The sequence below is a fragment of the Natrix helvetica genome (genome assembly GCF_964273705.1).
Source record: "Natrix helvetica genome assembly, chromosome: Z".
In the NCBI taxonomy this organism is placed as follows: domain Eukaryota; kingdom Metazoa; phylum Chordata; class Lepidosauria; order Squamata; family Natricidae; genus Natrix; species Natrix helvetica.
This window is the reverse complement of record NC_138554.1, coordinates 76,858,683-76,864,753: the sequence shown is the minus strand read 5'-3', so window position 1 is coordinate 76,864,753 and position 6,071 is coordinate 76,858,683.

Genomic DNA, 6,071 nt, shown 5'->3' with positions numbered 1-6,071 from the left:
AGAGTTACGAACCAATTAAGTGGACTAATTGTCTCCTGCAAACTCCTCTCCCCCTTTGCTCCTCTTTTATTTCTTCTGGGAGGGCCATTCATTATCCACCTTTGGCCTTACTCCCAAGTTGACTTGTTTTTTAGCTGTTCCCTTCATCTGGCAACTCTGTGCATGTGCATACTGGGAACAGGCTCCAGCTATTCATCTGCCTCACTGATGTTTGACTCTCAAGGCAGCTGATAACTGGCATATGGCTCTGGCTCCCTCTCTGCCTCCGACACAGAGCCCTCATCAGAGCCTTTCCCAGAATCTAGCACTGGCCCATGTTCCTCCCCAACTTCCTCACTGTCCAAATCTGCTGCCAATAGCTTCACTGGCTGCTGGAGCGCCATAACTGTAACAGCTGTGACTACCATAATACTAATTCTGGAATATATGCTAATTGAATACTCTCTGTTCTACTATCTGTAATGGTAGAACTATCTTTTAAAAAATCTTAATGAGTGTGTTAAGACTACCTATGATTACTGCTATTTGCTCATAGCACCGTATTTCTTTCAGTAATTTCAAGAAATATTAATTTCCACACAAGATACCATGTTTTTCCTTCTACCTCTCTATAGATACCTTTACCTCTCTAAAGATACCTCTGTTTAACTTTTTTAAGTGTCTTAAATAAATTGCATGGATGTTCATGGGCATTCTTTATAAATAAAAATGTGTGTGTATGTTTACAATTCTGTCAAACTCAACGCCTGGGGGCCAGATCGGGCCTGGGAGGTGTGTAGATCTGGCCCGCAGGGCCACCCTGGAAACAGGAAGGGACCTACTTGCAGTGCCTCTGCCAGCAAAAATGGAGTTCAGGAGGGCCGTGCGTGACCCTCACAAGATCCGTGTGCAACCCTTGCAAGCTCCATTTTTGCTGGGAGAGGGTTGCAGGAGGCCATTGCAGCCAAAAACGGAGCTCGGGAAAACCTGTTTTCACTGACAAGAGTGCTCAGGCCACCACAGGTGCCCCTGACACAAGTGACTTCGAGCTGGCCCTGTCCACCCCTACTCCAGTCCCCCGAGTCAAACACAACCCCGATGCGGCTCTCTTTTTTTTAGTAATGTTTTTTTTTTCAAAACAAACACAACACATCCTTCTTTACATACTGTAGAAAGTGTATCAGTTGGTTACAAAAAGGCTTACGTGTATCTCTTCCACAGTCGTCAAACATAATTCATATTAACTCAAGTATTTTAACTCAGATATTTATACATGTTACCATCATCATACCTCCATTTTCATTTGACTATAATTGTTTAAACGTCTTTCATCATAAAATATACCAAGATTTAATACATAACCACATACTGGCATTTCATTTACTATTTCTAAAATTCTCCAATAACACTGAATCCTTATATCCTATTCTAGCTAAACATCCATAATATTTAGTAACAAAATTTTCTAATCCTACTTTCCAAATCACTGTTTACAATTTACATCCAGTTTCCTTATGTTGTACCCATACATATATATACGTTGTTATCATTATCCCTCCTTTATTTGACTGTATCCTGTATCATAACATTTTCCCCTAATAATCAAGACTTAACTGTATCTAATTAGTTCTTTTTTATTAACCTTTATATATAATCCAAAAGTATTTGTAATCTTCCTTTCATGGGTACCATTCAATATTGATATCCAATTATTACTTATCATAACACTACACATTGTATACATTATTATCATTATCAATTATTTATTTAACTATATCTATTGTCACTAAATTTCATTAAGTTTAATTATTTTTAAATTATACTCTTCCATCTATCAACCTGTATCTTTTCATTTTTTAAAAAAAAATTTAATTGCTTTTAAAAGTTTTACAAGGAAAAGGGGTTAAGAAGTTATGGAACATTTTGACAGCTACATCGTGCGGGGGGGAGAAGCCCCCCTGGGTCTTGCAACTTTTACAAAAAGGAAAAATAAAAGACTATGAACATTTACATAGATATTAGCAGTTTTAGGTTTAACACAAAATCGTCAATATGTTTCAATCATTTTACTTTTGTCACTTCCTTAAGAGTACATTGTAACAACATTTGAAATAGTGTTTCAATTCACTTTTGTGACCTGAGTCTTCTTGTTGTCGCATCCTCCCCCCCGTCCACTGGCAGAGCCTCAGCCCCTCCCTGCTTTGTTTCTTGTGTAACATCCCCCATGTCACCTAAGAGAGCAGTGTGTTTTTTCATGAAAGCCTCTGCTTCCGCAACTGTGTTAATTCTGATTCTACTGCTCTCCCAAAAAAACAACATACCTTCTGGTAACAACCACCTAAACCAAATCCCGTTATTGTATATATATTTTTGCTAAGAAGGAATATTTCCTTTTCTTGTCTCTTACTTTCTTTTTTATTAAACAAAATTTTATTGGTTTTTAAAACAAAATATTCAAGGAAAGGGGTAATGGATGAAGTACAAATTTTGACAGTTACATTATGCAGAAAATGGCCCTCCCCCCCATTCTCATAGCTTTCATTTACTAATACATTAGTTTGTTATTACTTGGTACTATTTTGTCAGCAATAAACTTTTATTTTAAGATAGTTTCAATCATTTTATATCACACAGATTTTCAAGTTCATTTTTGTGATCTGAGTTTTCTCAATGTTGCATCTTCTCCCCCCACCCCCCCCCCCTGGCAGGGCTCCGGCACCTCCCGTGTCCTGTATTTCCGGTGTAGTGTCATTAGGTTTATCTAGGAGGACTTAATTTTTTTCCATAAAGGCCTCAGCCTCAGTGGTCGTGTTGATTCTAACTCTCGTGTCCTCCCAGAATATTAGCATACCTTCTGGCAACAGCCATCGAAACCACACCCCTTTCTGGTATAATTTATTCGCTAAGAGCAAATAATTTTTTCTTTTATCTCTAACTTTCTTTGGGATCTGTTTCAGAATGGCTATTTCTCTATCCTTATATTTTAATGTTTGCCCCCTTTGTGCACTCAAAATCTCGTCTCTTGTGGTCTTTCTAAGAAATTTGATGTGTACCTCCCTTGGAACATTGTGTGTTCTAGCATATGTTGAGTTTACTCTATAAACTAGGTCCATGTCCCACCCCATCTGTTGTCTGTCTTTTCCAATAAATTCAGCCAATAAATTTACCATAATATCCCTCAAATTTTCATCATCAGCCTCAATTACATTTTGGAACCTAAGAAAGAAGGACATTCGTTCAAATTCCGTTTTTATGTGGTGGTTCTCCAGTTCTTGATTTCCTTTCTGGACTCCCTTCACCTCTCTCCTCATCTCAGCCGTCCCCTCCTCCAAAAGTTCCAGTCTCTGCGAGTTTTGGATCACATGGTCTTTATTCTCTCTGATCTGCTCATTCATTTCTTTCAATTGATTTTTTAATTCCTCCTGCCCCTTTAAGAGTTGTTCAAACATCTGTTGAAAGTCCACCTCAGGGGGCTTGGGCTGGAACAAAGAAGTTGGTGTCTGTTGTCCGCTGGGGCTGGACGTTGAGGATGTTGGGGCGGAGCCCGCAAATCCCGGCTTCCCCGGTGGTGGTCTTTTGGGTGGCATTGTGGTAATCAAAGCTCAGAGATGAAAATGTCAATACAGAGAAGAAGCAACTGGGGAGGTGGGTAGCCGAGAGAGATCGCGAGACAGGGAGCCCAGGCAAATAGGGACCTAGGCAATAAAGCAATAAAGTCCTTTGTTCCAAGTCCAGGTTAAGATGTAACATGAGACTTCTCTGAGTGCCACGGAGACAAAGACAAAATGCCAGCAACTTCTGTAGGTGGAGTCAAATTTCAAAGTACATAAAGACAATGGGAGTGTGCCATCTTGCCCTGCCAGCTCCGGGATCCAAAGGCAAAATATTTTTTTCTTTTATCTCTTACTTTCTTTGGGATCTGCTTAAGAATGGTTATTTCTTTGTCATTATATTTTAATGGTCCTCCCCTTTGAGCTCCTAGAACCTCATCACTTGTGTTTTTTCTAAGAAATTTAACATGAACTTCCCTTGGAACATTATGTGTTCTTGCATAGACTGAGTTAATCCTATAAATCAGGTCAATATCCCACCCAAGCTGTTGTTTATCTCTGTTAATATATTCTACTAACATTATAGTCATAATCTCTTTAAGATCTTCATTTTCAACTTCTGGTAAATTTTGAAATCTAAGAAAAAAAGACATCCTTTCAAATTCCGCTTTTATCACATGATTCTCAAATTCTACATTCCCCCTTTGGATTGCCTCCAGGTCGTTCCTCATCCCAGCCGCACCCTCCTCCAGTACACCTATCCTCTGCTCATTCTGTGTAGTTTTTTGTTGTGTCTCTCTGAGCTGGTCATTTAAGTCCTGCAATTGTTTTTTCATTTCATCCTGTCCCTTTAAGAGGGCCTGAAGCATCTGCTGAGTAGACAAGTCCTTTAAACTCTCTTCTGGGACTTTAGGTTGTAAAAAGGATCCCAGTTGTGACTGGTGGGCAATGGGGCTGGACGTAGAAGATGTCGGGGCCGATGAGGCCTTTCCAGGTGGTAATTTCTTAGGACCCATCATGAAGCTTGGAGATAGTTATTGTTCTATACAGGGAATGGTGTCTGTGGGAAAGCACAGCCAGTAGAGACCACCAAACAGGCAAATCCAAAGGAGAGTAAATCGTTTTATTCAAGACCAGAGCAGATGGGTGGATCAAAATATTCCAAATCCAGGGAAAAAACTTGTTTGAAGAGGTTCCTGGAGGTCTCTGCGGTGGAAATTAATTCAAGGCAACAAAGTTTTTCAAAGGAGGAGTCTCATGCACAAAGACAAAGAAGAAAGAGGAAGTGAGCCATCTTGGCTCAGTCAGCACCGGTGGTCAGGAAACAACAAAGTTAAAGTTCCCATGCATAGTTTAGAGAAGAATTAGTTCAGCCATCCTTTCTCTCACAGTTGTAGTCAAAAGAGAAAAAAGAGGTTTTTTTTCCCCCATTAATTAAGGGAAGTGAAAGTATTTTAAACTTTTTAAACTTTCTCTCTCTCCGTTACAAGGGAGAGATTTTCCAAATGCCGCGCGTTGGCATTCCGCGCACTCCCTACGCTCCACGGCTCCTGGGGCAAAGCTGGAGACCCCCCGCGGCTGCCACCGTTCCAGGGGGTCCCAGCAAGCTGCCCCTATGGCAGGGCGCCACTCCAAGGCACCCTGTGCTCCCCCTAGGATTCAGGGGAGCGCACCGAAGCAGCGAGAAGGCGGACGCACACGTCCGTCTCCTTCGGCCGCCGGAAGTCGTCTCAACCTGTATCTTTTCAGTAGCAAAACAGTCTCATATCTTCTGCCATTTGTGTTGTCAGTCCTGTAATCATCTCCTTAATCAACTTTATATGGACTCCTCTTCGCAACTCCTTGCTTATAAAATCTTTCATGTAATTTCGATGCCCTTCTTCTGTTTCCTTAATCAGCTTATCTTTGATTGTCGGTAGTGTTATCAATGATATTGCTAATAAAATTTCTTTAAATCCATAAATTCTTTTGTTTTTTCTTCTTCTGTATCTTTCCATCTGGGGTAGATTTCCACTCCATTTAATTCCTCTTTCAGTATTCCACTCTTTCCATTTTCAGAGACAAACCAATCACCATAAATATCAGCAATTTTAATTTCTTTATATTCCATTTTCCTCTTCAATTTTTAGGATTTTAACCACCACTTTTTCCACTTGATAAACATCTCCAACTTCTTCATCATATTTTGCTGTTAGATGCTCTAAGTCTTCCAACTTCTTCTCTATCCTCTCATATGTGTTTGATAATTTCTGTATTTCTGAGAATATCTTTTGCAGACTTTCTTTCTGCTATTGAAATTGTGCCATTATCTCCAGCTAACAAACACTGCTGCTCTAGCTTGGAAGGTTTTAACAAGATTAAGCATAGATTCACAATAACGTTTTATTTTCACCTTTCTCTGGTTAAAGATATACTTCAAAGGCATATCTGCATGCTTTTCTTCTTATAATTCTCTATAAACAAGCAGTGAGACCTTGTAGTGGCAAGCCAGGATAATCAGTGAGAAAAGTAAGAGTGTTTCATTTCCAATACACAAACCTC